Source organism: Marmota flaviventris, chromosome X (assembly GCF_047511675.1).
Source record: "Marmota flaviventris isolate mMarFla1 chromosome X, mMarFla1.hap1, whole genome shotgun sequence".
Classification (NCBI taxonomy): Eukaryota; Metazoa; Chordata; class Mammalia; order Rodentia; family Sciuridae; genus Marmota; species Marmota flaviventris.
The window spans coordinates 54,487,237-54,505,881 of NC_092518.1; the positions used below are offsets into that span (position 1 = coordinate 54,487,237).

Sequence of the window (18,645 nt, forward strand, 5' to 3'; positions counted from 1 at the left end):
CATTTGAAAAAATAAGAGACCCAGAATAGCCAAAGCAATCCTTAGCAAGAAGAGTGAAGCTGGAGGTATCACAATACCAGACCTTAAACTATACTACAGAGTTATATAATAACAACGGCATGGTATTGGTACCAAAATAGACATGTAGACCAATGGTACAGAATAGAGGACACAGAGCCAAACCCACATAAATACATTTATCTCATACTAGATAAAGGTGCTTAAAACATTCGTTGGCAAAAGAGAGCCTCTTCAACAAATGGTGCTGGGAAAACTTCCATTATGTATATATGCCACATTTTGTGGATTCATTTATCTGTTGACAGGCACCTGGGTTGATTCTGAATTTGGCTGTTGTGAGAATTGTACTGTTATAAAAATTGTAGTGGCTGTATCACTATAGTATGCTGATTTTAGTTCGTTTGGATAAATACTGAGGAGTGAGATAACTGGGTCATATGGTGGTTCCATCCTCAGTTTTTGAGGAATCTCCTACTGCTTTCCAAATTTGTTGTACTAATTTCCCACCAACAATGTATGCAATGTATGAATGTACCTTTTCTCCTACATCCTCACCAGCATTTATAATTATTCATATTCATGGTAATTGCCACTCTGACTGGAGTGAGATGAAAATATAGTGTAGTTTTGGTTTGCATTTTCCTGATTGCTAGAGAATTTGAATAGTTTTTCATATATTTGTTGGCCATTTGTGTTTCTTTCTTTGAGAATTTTTTTAGTTCTTTTGCCCATTTATTGATTAATTTGTTTTTTGACATTGAGACTTTGAGTCTCAATCCCTGTCAGAGGAGTAGCTGGCAAAGATTCTATCTCATTCTATTGGCTCTCTCTTCACTCTCTTGTTTTCTTTGCTGTCCAGAAGCTTTTTAACTTGACGCATTCCACTTGTTTTTTAAAAAATTTTTTTAGTTGTTGATAGACCTTTATTTTATTTATTTACATGTGGTGTTGAGAATTGAACCCAGTACCTCACTCACACCAGGCAAGTGCGCTAATGCTGAGCCCCAGTCCCAGCCCCAGACCTGACAGCATTCCACTTATTGATTATTGATTTTATTTCTTAAGCTTTAGAGGTCTTGTTGAGGAAGTTGGTCCCTGCACATATATGATGGAGTATTGATAGTGCACAATTTTTTGAACAAGACCCTAAATGCATAGGAAACAAAAGCAACCATAGACAAAAGGGATTACATCAAATAAAAATGTTCGGTATTGTTGTTGTGCACAGTTGCACAACACCTGTAGTCTCGGCATCTTGGGAAGCAGAGGCAGGAGGATAGGGATTTCAAAGCCAGCCTTGGCAACTTAGCAACTGAGGCAGGATAATCACAAGATTGAGGCTAGCCTCAGCAATTTAGCAAGGCCCTAAACAACTTAGTGAGACCTTGTCTCAAATTTTAAAATTAAAAGATCTGGGGATGTTGCTCAGTGGTTAAGCACCCCTGAGTTCAGTTCAATCCCTGGTACAAAAAAAATTATGCATTGCAAAGGACACTGAAGAGAGTGAAGAGACAGCCTACAGGGTGGAGAAAATATTTGCAATGTATCCATCTGACAAGAGTTGAAATCCAGATATACAGATTATATAAGGAACTCTAAAGATTCAATATCAAAAAATAATAATAACGATTAAAAACTGGGCAATAGATATAAGTAAACATTTCTCTAAAGAAATCAACATCACCTATCATCAGAAAATTGCAAATCAATACTACAGAGAAATATCAGCATATCCCAGTAAGAATGAAGACTATCAAAAAAAACTGCAGATAACACATTTTGGAAAGGATGTGGAGAAAAGGGAACACTTGCACACCACTGATGGAAATTTAAATTAGTGCAGCCATTATGAAAAATAGTATGGACTTTCCTTTAAAAGTTAAAAATAGAACTACCATAAGATCCATCAATCTTCTACTGGATATATACCCAAAGGAAATGATGTCAGTATGTTGAAGAGACATCTGCATTACCATGGTTATTGCAGTACTATTTACAATAGCCAAGAAATGGAAACAACCTAAATGTCTATCATTTGATGAATGATAAAGAAAATATGGTACATATGCAAAGAAATAGTATGTAGCCATGAAAAGGGTGAAATCCAGTCATCTGAGATAACATATTTATTATGAGATTATTATGTTAAGTTATTATGAAATAAGCTTGTCAAAGAGAGACAAGTACCACCTGATTTTATATATGGAATCTAAAAATGTTGATTTTACAGACGTTGAGAGTACATTGGTCGTTAACAAAAGCCAGAACAGTGGTAGAGGAGAAAAGGATGGGAAAAGTCTGATCAATGGGTACAAAGTTATAGTTAGATAGGAGCAAGAAGCTCTGAGATACCATTTCACAGTGTGTGGATTATACATAACAATTATGTACTATCCATTTCAAAAAGCTAGAAGAAAAGATTTTGAAAGTTTTCAAATGATAAATATTTGAGGACATAAATATGTTTAACCTGATTTTAACATTATGCAATGCACACATGTATCAAACATTACATGGTACCCCCACAAATATATAACTACTTCTATTTTTTGTGTGTATTAGTTTAAAATTTTTAAAAATGAGAAAAAAATCACCTTTCCACTTTTTTGTTTATTATATGTGGAAGCATAATAAAAGTTAACATAAAATTTATATGCTTGTGGGCTGGGTTGCTCAGTGGTAGAGTACTTGACTAGTATGTGTGAGGCACTGGTTCAATTCTCAGTACTGCATATAAATTAACAAATAAAATAAAGGTCCTTTAGCAACAAAAATATGTATAAAAATAATTTTTAAAATGTATATGCATTTAATTTCATAAGTTGTGGCAGGATGATCATGATCAGGGAAATCTATAAAGGTTAATGCAACATAATTCCCTTGCTTTTACCTGATGGTGGGCAGATTAGTACTTAAACTCTCAGCATAAGGAAGAGAACAAATTTATGTAACTGATGATCTTTGGTATGACTATTCCTTATTACAGCCTTTAAACAAAGGGATATAGACATTGTGAGAAGATAGGCAAATCCAGATGGAGATATACCATTAGGATATTTAAAAAAAACTTTTTAGCTTGTTAATAAGACCATGTTGAAAGGCTGTGGCTGTGGCTCAGTGGTAGAGCACTTGCTTAGCATGCGTGAGACACTGGGTTCGATCCTCAGCACCACATAAAAATAAAATAATAAAATAAAGATATTGTGCCCACCTATAACTAAAAAATAAATATTAACAAATGTAAGCTCATGTTGAAGTGAAATGTTTCTCCACCATAGCCTATTGATTTTTTTGTCCTGATGTGCATATGGTTGAAGTCAATTTGGATTCTAATGATAAGGTAAAAAGAGCTTAGGAAAACCTTGCTTGGTACTTGAACTTGAAACACAGCTGTATGGTCCTTCAAGGTATCTCCTTTGCTGATGACTAAGAAAAGCCTCTGACTTGGTTGAACTTCTATATTTGCAGTTGCTAATTGCCTATGCCTGACTCTAATCTGAAACCTGATGCTGTTTTCTGTATGCCATTTGATCCTCAACACTAACTGTTCTGAATTGAAACTGGATGAAATTGCTCCTCCACTTGAAAAGCAGAACACAAACAGAGACTTGCAGGTTTAAGACATTCCTCTGTGTGACCATATATACTGTGAAAGCGCCCTGGATGTTGACTGAACTATCTGGGTTACATATGGCTGCTCAGGGATTTTTCTAATGTGACCTTTTAACAGAATTTTTGAAGAACTTTTAAATAGTTCATTTCCAATACAGAGATTAATTGTATTCTGAACTTGTAATTCTAGTTGAAAGTTACAAGTAAGAGAAGCATAGCACAGGGCTGTGACATGTCTACCTACTTATGACAAATTAGACACTTGACTCTTTAAGGATGGCTGGATATTGTTGACTTGTTCTATTTGACTCTGGATTAGCTGCAGTTTGTGATTGTGGATTGGTTGCCTAAGTCTACTTTCCTTGCCTTTCTCCTGTTAAACACACCTTAGTAACATAGTTTAAATATTCAATATGGATATTTTCAGAAAGAAATGATTCTTTTTTTGACTGTCATTGGATAAAAGGCCAGGACAAAAGAGGTAGGGACTGTATAAACACATTTTGAACACTTTTGAAAATCTAGGCTTTGATCAAAACAATTGTTTTTCCATGAAAATACTTTGGTCCTTCTTGAATAAAATTTATCCAGATGAATCATCCAGGTGAGACCAAAAAAATGATTGGGAAAAATGTAAATTATGATTACTGAATGAGACAACTGTTTCAGTTGTAACAACTGAAAAAACAACAGAAAACAGGCTCCCAGAGAGGCAGGGAAGGAAGGATAAGGCACCAGAGACCTTCGTTTGTCAGAACTGCTCCTAGAAGCTTTCTCCTCCTCCCCAGTGAAAGCATAAGTATTATCTTCAAGCTACTGAGAGTGCTTTGAATTCAAACTGACTGCTGAGCCTAAGATCATATCTGACAATGCTGATTATAAGACAGTACGGGTGGTCCCAGATCCTGTATTTTCTATGAAGATCACATCTGAATTATGTATCGACACAAGACAGATGTACTGACATCATGGACAAACAAAATTTGGGGGAACTGACTGCCTTCAGGCAGTCTGTCTAAAACCAAGGACTACAATGAATTAATTAGACTAGACTGAAAATCCTGGGAAGATGTGCCTTTGGGGGAAGTCACTTTGGAGGTCCTGTTAATCTGTACATTCTGAGTGTGCTTTCCTTGGGATGAACTAACAATTGCCTAATACCAGAGGGCACAGGGGTAACATTCATGCCCTCTGATATTGTTCTTCTCTCATGTGTGCTCTGTTTTTATGTTGCCATAGCCTTGGAAGGCATTCAAGTCAGCTTTGACTTACTGGTCAGAGTTGTGCTATACTTTATTGGTTGACTCATGTTCTAAAAATTGTTAATACAAAAACTCATGTAGGAAGACACTTAGCTGTCTAAAGTAGATCTCTGTGGTTAATGGGTTTTTTTTTTTTTTTTTGGACTGGCTAAATGCTGGACCCCTAAAGGGCATAAACTGAGATCAATACTACAGATTTATTCTTGTCCTGCTAACTGGGATCTTACTGATGAAGACACCCTGTCCAAGAACCAAGGTTGGGGGGTGAATTGTGGAAAAGAGAGTTAACATAGCCGGTCCAAGGCTGCTACACTCAGGAAAAACCTGCTTGCAATTTGTATTCTTGGCCTGGGGATTTGTTGGGTAACCAATTTCCTGCCCTAATTATAAACTTTCCCAGTTGATACACACGCTTGCTATGCCTAAATATTTTGTAAAAACAGTATGGTTTGTGCTGAGTTACCTTCTGGGAGTGTGAAATTTTGTATGTTCTGGTGCATATGTGATTAACCCCTAGTGAAAACCTTGGGAAATCAGTATGTTATGAGCTTCCACTAGACAATACTTCACAGGAGTTGTCACAACTCATTGTTTGCTGGCAGCTGGAATTTTGCTGGGGCCCCTTCGGCTGTGGCTCTCAACATCTCCCTCTCTCTGTTTAAACAACAAGCATGTGGCTTAGGGTTGGGCTGCCGCCAGCGGCAGCTATGGGAGTCGGGTTGCTGCGAGTGAAAGGTCCCAGACGCGTCTGCGGTTCCGGCCAGCCCCGCCACCCTCAGCCTCTCCCACCCTAGTCTCAGTGCCAGGTGCTGAGGGAAGAGATGGCGCTAGCCTCGGGAGCCCCGCACACACCCCTGGCTGCCTCCGACACCGCCCTCCTTCCCTTCGCTGCGGCTGGCCTCGCCGGTGCTAGGCTACTCTGCGGGAAGGCGGCGTCGTTGGCGACGGCTGCGTGCTGTGGAGAATCCTGCTGCCCTCCAGCCTTGCTCCTTCGCCTGGCCCTGCAGGGGCCGAGAAAGCTCGGCGCCCGCCCTTCCGCTCGCCTTCTTCGTCAGCCGGTTGGAGCAGCGTTGGTCCGGGAGGTCTCTGGGCTGAGGCGGAGGCAGCTCCTCCGCTCCATCATGTCTGCGGGCGGAGACTTCGGGAATCCGCTGAGGAAATTCAAGCTGGTGTTCCTAGGAGAGCAGAGCGAATTGCATCACCTAGGGGAGACATCCTTGGATATGATAGTTCAGTGAAGTTGGCTTGCAGCTGAGTTTTTCTACTGTGATCCCCAGTTGGAAAAACATCCTTGATCACCAGATTCATGTATGACAGTTTTGACAACACTTATCAGGCAACAATTGGCATTGACTTTTTATCAAAAACCATGTACTTGGAGGATCGAACAGTAAGATTGCAATTATGGGACACAGCAGGTCAAGAGCGGTTCAGGAGCTTGATTCCTAGCTACATTCATGACTCCACTGTGGCAGTTGTTGTTTATGATATCACAAATGTTAACTCATTCCAGCAAACTACAAAATGGATTGATGATGTCAGAACAGAAAGAGGAAGTGATGTTATCATCATGCTAGTAGGAAATAAAACAGATCTTGCTGACAAGAGGCAAGTTTCAATTGAGGAAGAAGAGAGGAAAGCCAAAGAACTGAATGTTATGTTCATTGAAACCAGTGCAAAAGCAGGATACAATGTAAAGCAGCTCTTTACGTGTAGCAGCGGCTTTACCTGGAATGGAAAGCACACAGGACAGAAGCAGAGAAGACATGATTGACATTAAACTGGAAAAGCTTCAGGAACAACCAGTTAGTGAAGGAGGCTGTTCCTGCTAATCCCTCATGGCATCTTCAACCCTTCTCCAGAAGCTCACTGCTTTGGCTCCCGTACTCTTTCATTGACTGCAGTGTGAATATTGGCTTGAACCTTTTCCCTTCAGTAATAACGTATTGCAATTCATCATTGCTGCCTGTCTCGTGGAGATGATCTATTAGCTTCACAAGCACAAAACAGTCAGTGTCTTCATTATTTATATTTTACAAAAAGCCAAAATATTCCAGCATATTCCAGTGATAACCTTAAAGATCAGATACATTTTCTTAACATTTTTCTTTTTTTAATGTTATGATAATGTACTTAAAAATGATGGAAATCTCAACAATATGAGCATGGCTTGGTTAAGGAGCAGTATGTTCTCAGCAGCATTTACCTACCTACTTGATCTTTCCCTGCTTTTCTCACCTCTCTCTTATCTGCATTCCCTATTCTCACCCTCCCACAAAGCAAACAGGAGGTGGCAATGCAGCAAACCCATTGGAATTATCTTTCAGTTTTATATATAGCCACTTGCTCTAGGCCAAGATGTCCAAAATTATTCTTGAGCACTGATATAAATTACTTAGACCTTCTTTGAGATCAAAACTTAGCCATCATGGTGGGCAATGCTTAAATGAGGAAAGGGTTCTGGTGTGTCTTCAAAATGAGTCCTAATGAACATACTGAGTACTTACAAGTAGATGAGCATAAAATTTATTTTTGACCAAGACAAATGACCCTTTCACATGTACTTTATTAGACTCTGGGAGAAAAAAAATAACCAAATGCTTCAGAACAAGTTTTTGATATTTAATTATTCATGATAAAATCAGTTCCAATTAACTCTTTCTCCCAAGGTTTTTAAAATTGTTGAGATAGCTATTGTTTGTTTTAAAACAAAAAAAACTCCACCTCACCCTTTTGAGCAATAGATTTTGCTTGTATTTTCTTTCTTTTAAAAAATGCTATGCAGGCAAGGCATTGTGAAAATCAAATTCCTTTAAGAAACAGTGGAAGAATTTAAATTTGATGATTTGATCAAAACTATAACAAATAGAAATAATGATATCTAAAGCTTACCCACAAAAGAACCCTCACAGAATAGCAAATATCCTACTCTGAACATTTGAAGTCAAAATTAAAATGGAAATAATTTTCTTGTAAGCCCCTAGAGGCAGATAAGAACATTGAAAAGGGAAAGGAGAGAATGGAAATAAAAGTCAATCCCTTAAAACACTGCAAACAAATATACTAGGAGTGCACCCTTTTAATCTTTACTAGTTATTGTGACATTGCTGTGTAAGTTAATAAACACATATATTAAATTATGTAGAGACATTAATGAACAAGAGCAAGTCGTGGCAGCTGCAGTAAAACAGGCTTTAGATGCCAGAGACATTAATGAACAAGGGCAAATTGTGGCAGCTGCAGTAAAACAGGCTTTAGATGCCAGGTCAAGAACATGCTACAATTGTGAACAAACAGGACATTTTAAAAGGAATTGCCCCATTGGAGGAGGGTTTAACAAAACTAGGTATCAAAGGAGTAGAATACCAGGTATTTGCCCACGATGCCGTAGAGGGAGACATTGGGCTAATGAATGCCATTCTCAAACCACCATAGAGGGTACTCCATTATCAAAAAACGAACAAGGACCAGGTGTTTATCCACGTTATCGTGGAGAAAGGCATCAGGCTCCGTTGCCAAAAAATGGACAGGGGGGCCCAATGCTCCGGGGCCCAAAACCACAAATATACGGAGCACTGGAGGAACCCAGCAACCCCATCAGGGTAGTGCCCAGGACACATTGTCCATCAGATCCCTCATCAGACAAACCAGAGGGAGCGCAGGGTTGGACATCTGCGCCTCCGCCAGAGCAGTACTAACTCCAGAGATGGGAGTTCAAATCATTCCCACAGGGGTGAAAGGACCTCTTCCCAAAGGAACAGTAGGCTTATTATTGGGACGCAGCTCTTCTACTCTAAAAGGACTTATGATAAGTCCTGGGGTAATTGATCCCGATTATGAAGGTGAAATAAAAATTATAGCCAGTTCTCCAAAGGGTATATCAGTAATTTCACCAGGAGATAGAATAGCACAGTTACTAATAATACCCAGCCTACATGATAAATTTTCCAGTCGTACTGTAGAAAGAGGTTCCAAGGGATTAGGCTCCACAGGTGTACATTGGGCTGTGCTTTCTTTAAATTTAGATTCTCGCCCCATGCTAAAACTAAATATTCAAGGACATGAATTTAATGGGCTACTGGATACAGGTGCAGACCTTAGCATCATCTCTCGTCAAGAATGGCCAAAACATTGGCCATTACAACAAGCCACTCAAACGCTTCGAGGCCTAGGAGTGGCGACTAATCCCCATAGAAGTGCAATGGTATTAGATTGGAAGGATCCTGAAGGATGTGAAGGAACTATACAGCCATATGTATTGGATCATCTTCCCGTAAATTTATGGGGACGAGATGTCCTAGATCAATTAGGTTTGACATTAACAAATAACATCAACCAAAATGCACCCACTATTATGACTAGACAAGGTTTTAGGAAAGGAAAAAGATTAGAAAAACAAGAACAAGGTATAGCAGCACCAATACGAATAGATCAAGGAACAGACAGACATGGGTTGGATTTTCAGAAAGGGCCACTGAGACAATAAAAATTACTTGGAAATCAGAAAGACCAGTATGGGTTCCTCAGTGGCCCCTGACTAAAGAAAAGATACAAGCAGCCCATGACCTGGTCAAACAACAATTAGTGGAAGGACATATACAACCTTCTGTATCTCCCCATAATACTCCCATTTTTGTCATCAAAAAGAAATCTGGTAAATGGAGATTATTGCAAGATTTAAGAGCCATTAATAATGAGATGGTTATTATGGGACCTGCTCAATCAGGGATTCCTCAGTTGTCTGCTTTGCTAAAAACCTGGTATGTTTTAGTTATAGATATTAAAGATTGTTTTTTTTTCAATTCCAATTCATCCTGAGGATAGTCCACGTTTTGCATTTACTATCCCTGCACTGAATCATGAAGGTTCTGATCAGAGATATGAATGGAAAGTACTCCCTCAAGGGATGGCTAACAGCCCAACTATGTGTCAAATTTATGTTAACAAAGTAATCCAGCCACTTAGAAATCAAAATCCTGAAATACAAATATTTCACTATATGGATGATGTATTATTAGCACACAAAGCTAAAAACACATTGCTAGAATGTTATGCCACACTTACAAACTTATTAAAAAATTATAATCTAGAGATAGCAATAGATAAAGTACAATTAAATTTTCCAATTAATTATTTAGGAGTTCTATTATCCTCAACCATGGTCCGTCCACCAAAAATTCAAATACGAGTAGATCAACTCAAATCACTTAATGACTTTCAAAAGTTATTAGGAGACATAAATTGGATAAGGCCTTATTTAGGTATACCAACAGGAGAGTTGGGACCTTTATTTGATATCCTAAAAGGTCCATCAGATCCAAATTCACCCCGAATGTTAACGCCTGAAGCAAGAAAGGCATTAAAAATTATTGAAACATATATGGAAAATATGCATTTGGATAGAATTGATATAAGTTTGCCTTTATTATTTATTGTGCTACCAACAAAAAATATTCCTACAGGAGTATTTTGGCAAGAAGGTCCATTATTATGGATACATTTATCTTATTCTCCTAACACTATTCTTACTAGGTATCCTGAGGCTGTAGGACAATTAATACTCAAAGGAATAAAAGCAGCAAAGGGAGTGTTTGGAATTTCTCCCAATAAAATTATTACTCCATATACTATGAATCAAATTGATGAGTTAGCTAATGAGTTAAATACTTGGGCAATAATCATGTGCAAATCTAATGTTTCATTTGATAACCACTTACCATCTAATCCTTTATTATCTTTTTGGTCATCGCATCCTGTAATTTTTCCAAAAATGACAAGAAAAACACCTATCATGAATGCTCCAAATATATTCACTGATGGATCAAATAATGGTACAGCAGCAGTAGTTACCCCTGATCAAACTTTTACATTTTTAGTACCCAAACAATCAGCTCAAAAGGTAGAGCTTAATGCAGTTTTACAAGCTTTTGTGATGTTTAAAGATTCTGTATTTAATTTATTTTCCGATAGTCAGTATATAGTTAATGCTATAGTATCCCTTGAAGATGCTGGTAGGATTTCCCCTTCCTCTACTGTTTTCTCTTTGCTTTCCACTATACAAAGTCTAATCTGGGACAGAAAAGATCCATTCTTTATAGGACATATCAGGGCACATACAGGATTGCCTGGAGCCCTTAGTTTGGGCAATGATTTAGCAGATAAAACTACACATGACATACATATTTTCTTTACACTAGAAGACGCTATAAATTTTCATAAAAGGTTCCATGTCAATGCTAATACTTTACAAAAGTGTTTTAAAATAACTAAGGAACAAGCTAGACAAATAATAAAACAATGTCAAAATTGTGTGACCTTTTTACCACAAGTTAATCTTGGAGTCAATCCTAGAGGATTGATACCTAACCATATTTGGCAGATGGACGTCACACACTTGCCAGAATTTGGAAAATTAAAATATTTGCATGTTACAGTTGATACTTCTTCTGGATTTTTGATGGGCTCCCTTCATGCCGGAGAAAAAACTAAAGATGTTATAGCTCATTGCTTACAAAATTTTGCCACTCTGGGCATTCCAAAACAGTTAAAAACAGATAATGCCCCTGGTTATACTTCCACCTCTTTTAAACAATTTTGCTCATCATTTGGCATTACTCATATAACAGGAATCCCATTCAATCCACAGGGACAAGGCATAGTTGAAAGAGCTCATCAAACTATTAAAATGTACTTATTAAAGCAAAAAGACGGAATTGGGAAGGGGTATATATTCCCCAAAGATAAACTTAAAATAACCCTTTTTACTCTAAACTTTTTAAATTTGGATTCATCAGGACTTAGTGCTGCGGAAAGGCATATGTGTCCAAAAAATGTGCATAAGCCCAAGGTACTTTGGAAGGATATTCTAACAGGACAATGGAAAGGTCCTGACCCAGTGATTGTCTGGAGTCGGGGGCCTGTTTGTGTGTTTCCACAGGGAGAACAGCAGCCGATTTGGATTCCAGAGAGATTAACCAAGGTCCTGACCCAGTGATTGTCTGGAGTCGGGGGCCTGTTTGTGTGTTTCCACAGGGAGAACAGCAGCCGATTTGGATTCCAGAGAGATTAACTAAAGCGATTTCTACAGACCAAAAAGAAGATGATTTGACTCAAGTCCATAACAGCTGATATCCAAAACTCCAGTTTGGCTATCCTTACATCTGCGATAGAATCAGGATGCTTTTTTCAATATCAATTTTATTATTGCCCTTTCCCACATTCTATTTTGTTTTTTGAGCTCATACAGACCTAGGTTAATGTTTTGCTGATCAGTTCTATTTTTTGACTATAGAGTTTTTAAACATTGCAATGGAGATTTCACCTGTAAAAAGTTATAAGGCCTTTACTATTAGGTTATGTGTTGTTTGTATTATATTATGTGTGCACATTTGTGTTTTGTGTTATATGTTTGAATGTACGTATGTCCATATATCATATATGATGAGTGCTCATGAAAAAATGGATCCAAATTTTTTTTATATTCATGTTATTTAAATGGTTTAATTTAAATTGGGTAAACAACTGTTGAGGATTGTTTTAATATGTGAACAAAAAAGGAGGTTAACAGATCTGTTTGTTTACTTTCACCTTTCCTTTTCATTATAATTCTCTTAAAGACAATGTAAATTGTTAAGAAAATTGTTTTCTTTTAGTGCCTTCTGTAATGTTACATAATTTTTTCTTTAGCCATTATTGCCAGAATTCCTATCTTCATCCCAGTGCTGGTGAAGTCAAAGATAAAACCAATCTACAGCTTCTGCAATAGCCATCACTGAACTGCTTGCAGAACTTGCCTGGACACATTGTGAACTCACCTGTATGCATTGTGAACTATCTGTTGGTGCAGCGACTTGTGGTAGTGTTGGGGTATTTTTGCTGATGATGTCATCGGTGGTACAATTTTTCCAAAAGGAGCCGTCAGTTAGCTTGGTGTGTCTTCCTCCCTTCTGCTTGTCATGATCGTCCAGCTAAAATTTGGGGGCCAACAGAGGTGAGGCAAAGAACCTCATCCCCCTGCTGGTACAAAGACTTCTCCACAGGTGTGGCTGTATACTGGACCGGTAGTCAGTGACGGGTAAGATCCAATTGCAATGGTACCAACCTAATGGGTAAGGACCATATGTACTATTGGAGAACCTAAGGCAGGCACGGTCCCTAAGCCACATGCTTGTTGTTTAAACAGAGAGGGGGAGATGTTGAGAGCCACAGCCGAAGGGGCCCCAGCAAACTTCCAGCTGCCGGCTGATGATTGGCTCACAGTGGCCCCAGCAACATCTAGCTGATTGGCTCCTCTGCGGTGATGCTCATTGGGCTGTTTCCCTGCCCTTTCAGACCACGGAGCTGCTCATTGGGGGACTTTTTTGGCTCCGCCCACATGACCCAGCCAATCGGCCTCAAGAGCAGGAGGATTGTGGGAGGTGGAGAGAGGCTTGTGTGGGAGAGAGAGGCTTGTGGAAAGCCGGTGGTGGCAGTTGAGGCTCTGAGGGTTTTTCCTGAGAGGCTGTTTTGTTTGGCGTGTGTGGTTCTAAAAATAAAGTTAGTTTCTTTTGACAAGTGGCTCCTGATTGTGCCCAGCCAGACTGCGGCAATTGTTGGAGGAATTGTGTATAGTATGATACCACTCAGAGAGGAATCTGACCTTTACCCAATGAGCCCTTCTCCTCTGCTGTTTTTGCTTTGTATCCTTTCACTAAAATAAAACTTAGCAATTAGTCTATAACATGCCAAGTCCTGTGATTAGTAGTGATCTTTGAATTTAGGGATGGTCTCAGGCACTCACATAACAATGGCTGTTGAAAAGGATTTATTATTGGGGGGTGGGCTGGGGTTGTGGCTCAGCAGTAGAGTGCTTGCTTAGCACATGTGAGGCACTGGGTTCTGTTAGGTGCAGGACAAGCTGAGTAAGTTGTCTGCAGGGCATGCCAAACAAAGTTAGCTGCAGGGTGACCTGGTCACTCAAACCCTGTGTATGGCTCTTTATCACCTGTTTGCTTCAAGCCCAAACGCCCAAGCCCCTGCTCAAGGCTGAGCGCTTTGCCCCCCTACTCAAGGCTGAACACTCAACCCCCTGCTCAAGGCCAAACATGTAACCCCCTTGTGTCAACAAGGCAGCTTGCAGACCCAGAGACCTCATTAGATTTGGGCTATAAAAACTCCCTCCTGCCGGGCCCCTCTCTCTCTTGCTTTCTCTAACTCTTTTGCTCTCTTGCTTTCTCTGTCTCTCTCTTGCGCGCGCTTCCCCCCCCTCTCTCTCTCTCTCTCTCTCTCTCTCTCTTTCTCTCTTTTCTCCTCTGTTGCACTGCTGCAATAAAGATCTTTTGGTTGCTCCGAGTGTTGTGGTCACTTTCCTTTCATTGGTGCCGAAAACCTGGGAGAGGGTTAAAACCCACTTTTGGGTCCCTCTTCCTTTGGAAGTGCCACTCACCGGACGATCTGAACCCATTTTCTCGATTGCCAGAACTCCATCAACCACCGGCCTTCGATTGGTGAGTTTCCCCTTCCTGGAGTCCTAAACCCAATGGTGGTGTCAGGAGGATTTGACTGTTGATTGTCCGGCAAACCTCTTTGCCCACCTGCGGGGAGGAAAACACCCCACCACAGCCTTTAAGGCCACGGTGGCCCTCAGAGACTCCTTCCTCGGGCAGAATAGACTCCTGGGTTCAAAATTATTCCCTTCCCTTCCCAGTTGGTAGTTAACCAGCATAGGCTTTGTAGGTCTCCCTCAAAGGACTGTGTAATCTCCAGGAACACATAACAGAGAACTGAACATCACACCCCACCCAGATCTTCACCGTCTCGGTGGCTCTCCTAAAATCCTAGTCCTCACACCTTCAAGACTCGGCCGCTAGAGACACACTTACCCTCCCCTTCCTCTCTCTTCCCCTGTCTCACTCTTTCCCCTCTTTCCGGCCTTGGGAGTCTCCGGCCTCTCCAGGAGGGGTCCCGAAAAGCCTTGGCCAAGGTCTCCCACGGCTCTGGCTCCATCCAGGATGAGAGCTTCAACTGTCAGGATTCAGTGACGACAAATCTCTGCAGCTCGAACCTGCCACTAAGGCACTCCTGATTTTTGGCTCTAGCGGGGACGCCCCTTTTGCCAATAAATCATTTTCCTCCTTCTCTCTTATACTATCTTTGTGTCTCCTTCCCTCTCCCCTATTCTATGTTTGCATCCCCTTCCCTCCTCCTTATACTACGTTTGCGACATGGGTAATGTGTCCTCTGTGCCAGTCGACTCTCCCCTACAATGCCTCTTGAATAACCTCAAAACCCTCTCCTTGACACCAGACATCAAACCCCCAAAATTGATCAAATATAGCACCCAGGCCTGGCCCACTTATCCCTTAGACAACCAAAACAGATGGCCCCCTTTTGGGTCCCTGGATCCCTCCATTCTGAGGGATCTCTACAATTACTGTGAGCATTCAAAAAAATGGGTAAAGATCACTTTCTTCTTGCTCCGAGCCAATCCTGGTCTCTGCACCTCTTGCAAACCTCTACAAATTCTTCCAGCTTGCAAACCAGCTCCCCCAACCACGATCCCCAACTTTCTCCTCCTCTGGACTCATCCACTACTTTTGACCCTGCTAATGAACCTCCATCCTATCGCCTGGCTCGAATAGGTCCTCACCCTCAGCCATCTGCCCTAGACTCTCCGCCGTCACTCCCACCTCAGTAACCTGCTTTCTCCCCTCCAATTACTAGATCAAAAATGTACACCACCACCCTTCCTCAGACCATTGCCTCCTTGCTGAGGTAGCAGTTACTGAAGGAATCCACCCACCCACTCACTCCTCTCTTCTACTGTTAGCACCCACACTGGGTCCCACCAGGTCCTCTTACCAGCTAACCCAAAGCTCAAACCAACTGAGGAGAGCCCTCAGACCTCTATCCAAGATCTAGTAAAAATGGCCTTTAAAATTGCTTTGTTATCACTGAAAACAGGTTACTAAGAATTTAAAGTCCTTCACAGGCTTTTTGGGATATTCACTCCCATCTTCCCCTCTGCTCTACCTGTTCTACTGCTCAAATTTTCCTTGCTAGGGAAAATCCCAAACCCCTTTCCCATTATTCTTTCACATCTCCTTCTTCATTCTTAGATCCACCCTAGCTGCTCTCAACCCCGCCTTCCCATCTTCCCCCTCCCTACCAGGCCCACAGAAAAGTCTTAACTGACCTTCTCCAGAATATTCACCATGGCTGATTTTAGGACTTTCAGCAAAAGAATCTCTACAAAAGAGTTTAATGTAGATAAACTTCCTATTTTCGTGTTGCCCTGTTTTACTTGACCACTGTCTGAAAAAATCAGCACTCCAGGTGCTGGACAACCCCTTACTAGTTTTTCACAAAATATGTAAACAAGGCCTCTGGCCTTGAGCTGGGCTTCACAGTGCTGACTACATTTCTAAGATAAGAGAGTTACTAACTGGGATCCATGGTAACAGCTGGCAGGGGGAGGAAAGAAAGGGAAGAAGTAGTTCTCCCCCTCCCAGGTATCCTTGAAGGATTAACTTGCCCAGAACAGAAAACAAAACAAAACAAAACAAAACTGCTTTTTGTGAACTTCTACAGACTGTGAACTTCTGAGCCCCACCTTTTACATGCTAGGTGCAAAATTCTGAAACTACCTAAACTTGGGGTTCAGGGATTAATTGATTACAGCAGAAGATATGCTCTCTGAATCTGGCTGCAACCAAATAAAACTGTTTCCCTAACTTCAGTGCTATCTTAGGTGCCTTGCCTTGTCCGTTCCTACAACAATATAATTCTATACATTTAAACATTGTTTATGGTTTCACAAAATGGTCAACAGATGTGATTAATTGTGTACTGCAAACAACAAAATCTCTTATTAAAATTGAATAATTTGCCTAAATTCAGAAATTTACAAGGATTGTTTCAAAGTGTGAATAAAAAAAGAGTTAACAGATGGGAAAGAGAAATTAGAAGGTTCTAAGTATGGATTTAATAGAAGGAAAAGATGTTTCTGGATAAGAGAGTCTATTAAGTAAATAAGAGGGTTTAAGCAAGTGATAAAGAAGGTCTGTGTATGTTGGCTATATAGGTTTAAGTAAGTGATAAAGAAGGTTTGTGTATGTTGGTTATATATGTAAGTTTTTTGAGCAAGTAATCTTGAAGGAATTAAGCATTATACAACTATGGTTAAACAACAACTGTTATTTTGCAATATTGTAATATGTTATTTCTTTAAGAGCTAAACTTGATAAATATAAAAACATCAATGTAATTGTGGCACTATTACTTTTCTTTGTATATTAAATGTGTTCATATTTTCCAGGTATATAAGTCTTTAAGATAGAAGCTTAAAAAATTATATTAAGCTGATATTCTCCAAAAGGTTGCATGATAATTTTAGGCTTATAAAAATAACATATTGGAAATTTATTTATATCATTTAATTTTCTATAACTGGACCTGTTATCAATAAGATTAATATAAAGTTCTATAAAGTGGGTACAATTTAAATGTAATATATTATGTTAGCTAGTATTCATGTGACCTCAAACAACAATATATGTAAACTTTATAAAATAATATTTAAACACAAAGACCAACTTCAATACTAGAACACTTTACCTAAGATTTATAAAGAGCCCTGCCTTACCTGAGATAAGGCTGTCCCTCCCATCTTACTACATGTCAGAATGACTCCAAAGTAGGCCAGACTTCAGCTAAAGCCCAGTACTCTTAATTTAAGGTGAAACTGACTTTGCTGGATGTTTATTATCAAGACTTAAAGTTAAATTAAAATGGCCAAGAAAACCAATATTTGGCTCTGGCCCTCTGAGTCACTCTGAAATCCAGGGAACAGGGAACTTTTCTAAAGAGCTTTGCAACTCTAGGTCACATAACCTCCTGATCAGGGAGATTATTGAGACCACTGGAGAATGAAAAGCCAATCAGTGCATTTGCTATGAAGAGGAGGGTCATCGGAGAAGGGAGACATCTCTGATGCTTCCAAGGGAAGCCACATGGTCAAGCAAGACCTGGACCCATCCTAGCGCAAATGGCACTAGCAGAACTAAGAAGCTGCTCTCAAGTTCCCCCACAAGTGACCCATATGGGAACTCGGGTGACTCTTAACTATAGATAAAAACAAAGTCAATTTTGACCAGCTTGATCTTAAACACCTACCAAAACCAGTTAAGCCAAAACACACTCATTCTTGGGGGTAATGAAGGACAAAGAACAGCTAAAAAAGAGGAGACAGCAACTAGGCCAACAGGCTCCATGGGGAATGTTCAGTCAAGTATGGCCTTGGCTTCTCCAACTTGCAGGACCCCTATTAGTCCTCTTTATGTTTCTCCTAATAGGACCATGTCTATTAAATTGCCTACAGAAGTTCCTGCAAGATCAGATACACAAATTCACCAACCAGTCAGTCAATCAACCACTTCTTTAAGACTACCAGCCCCTGATGCCCAAGACAGACACCTACGACTCATGACCAACTCCTCTAGCTTCAGAGACTCTGCCCCCACCTAAAACCCTCCCTGTGGTGAGCCGTTCCTATAGACCGTGGCCGCCATTAGAAGATGGCGCCGGCTTCCACTGTGGCCTGTGATAAACAACTCCTTTTATGGAGAATTGGCGCGCAATCCCTTACCACCCTATGAGAAAGATCCACGTGGCAGCTTGGGATTGGTATGCGGGAGGCTTTATTAGGCTGTGCTTGGGCGCTCGGCGGGCGGGCGCTAGAAGATGATACATGACTCAAGGCCTGAATAAACTG

At 40.2% G+C, this 18,645-nt stretch overlaps 1 pseudogene; it reads left to right on the forward strand.

The window, feature by feature from the left end:
- Positions 1–5,990: 5,990 nt before the first annotated feature.
- LOC114081475 (ras-related protein Rab-6A-like) lies at positions 5,991–7,555 on the forward strand (annotated as a pseudogene).
- The last annotated feature ends 11,090 nt before the right edge of the window (positions 7,556–18,645 follow it).